Below are 1,797 nucleotides of genomic sequence, written 5' to 3'. Positions count from 1 at the left end.
ATTGTCCCTCCTTTCCCGGCAGAGCATCTGGTGGGTTTGAACCATGCGCCTCTGGGATTGTAGTTGCAGCTCCTTTTCACTAGGCCACTAGAGCTCCCCTAATTCAAGACTTTTAGGAGAAGAATAAGAAGTGTTTTGAGATGCTGTGATAAGGTGAATATGTGTTACCATTTGAAGATACAAATTTGGAGAAACCAGAGAGTAGAATATTATGGCTTGATTTATATCTATTAAAAATATGTGTTATGAATCTGAACCCCTATGTAGAGTATATAATTCCAGTTGGAAATGAGGTCTCTTTGATATTTTTCTTTTATACTGGTTCATTTATAAAGTTCGTATACATTGTTTTTCACACTGAATATTTCACCTTTCTTTCACCTCCCTTTCCTCCAATCATCAAATTGTGTGACTTTATGATTAATGTTCCACCTGGACCATTTTCAGCCCTCTGCTCCTCCTTTCCCCCACTTTGATCCTCGTAACATGTTCTACCATAATGGTCTTATACAGTATTTGTCCTTATGGGACTGAGTTAGTTAATTTAGCATAATGCTCTCCAGTCCCTCCCAAGTTAGGTAGTAATTTACACAATCATTGCCCTTCCAGATGTTGTGTAGTATTCCATCATGTGAATGTACTATAATTTCTCAATCCATTCTATTGTGGGTGGACATTTGGGCTGTTTCCATGTTCTTGAGATGTGAACAACGCTGCTATGAACATTGGTGTTGAAAACTCCATTTGCACTTCAGTTCACATTGTTTTTGGGGTATATTTCAAGTATTGGAATTGGAATAGCTGGGTCATATGCAATTTCTATGTTCAACTCTTTGAGAAAATGCCAAACTGCCTTCCAGAGTAGTTGTAAAATTTTACAATCCCACTGACAATGGGTAACAGTTCCTATCGCTCCATATTCTCTCCAATATTTATTACTTGCTGTTCTGTTAAACTTTGCCACTGCTACTGGAGTGAGATGGTATCTCACTGGTGATTTTGACGTGCATTTCTCTTATTGCTAATGATTTTGAGCATTTCTTCATGTGTCCTATGGCCATCTGAATATCTTCCTCTGTGAAAAGTCTTTCAGTGTCTTTTGCCTATTTTGTAATTGTGTTATCAGTCTTTTTCTTGCAGAGGCGCTGTAGAAATCTGTAAACTTCTGATATGAGACTCTTGTCTGAAATGGTATTGCCAAATGTTCTCCCTCCAATCAGTAGGATTTCTTTTCACTCTGTTGGAAAATGTCTCTTGATATTTTAGTGAGCTAGTATTAGTGCAAGGTGTATCTTTTAGTTTAAGATGTATCTTTTATGTTAATAAGGTGATATTAATGCAGAGTCAATCTCTTTGGAGTTATAATAGCTTACTTTACTAAGAACATAAGCAAGGGCAGATGGAGGAAGATAGATAATCAGTAAGGAAGCAATGAGGAAAAAGGAAGGCCTTCCTATAGAACAGAGAGAGAAAGTCTTCCCCTAGTAATAATGACCTGCATTCAGACTTCTAGCGTCCTAGCCTCCTAAATGATGAGAAAATAAATTTCTGTTAAAAATAGTATTATTCTTTCTGTCATAATAGCTCTTGATAACTATGGGAGAAACCTGTTATGCACTGAAGTTTTCTTTGCTCTAAAGATTCTCACCACTGGACTAATTGGCAGCATCACGATGGATGGTGAAGAGATTGAGATTGTTAACAACTTTAGTCTGCATGGCTTCACAGTCAACACTCTTGGCACCAGTAGCCAGGAAAGCAAAAAACATATTGTCATGGGAAATTCTGCTGTTAGGG

The sequence above is a fragment of the Elephantulus edwardii genome, unplaced genomic scaffold, assembly GCF_000299155.1.
Source record: "Elephantulus edwardii isolate Elephantulus edwardi_28Jun2011 unplaced genomic scaffold, EleEdw1.0 scaffold00079, whole genome shotgun sequence".
In the NCBI taxonomy this organism is placed as follows: Eukaryota; Metazoa; Chordata; class Mammalia; order Macroscelidea; family Macroscelididae; genus Elephantulus; species Elephantulus edwardii.
This window is presented reverse-complemented; position numbering follows the sequence as displayed.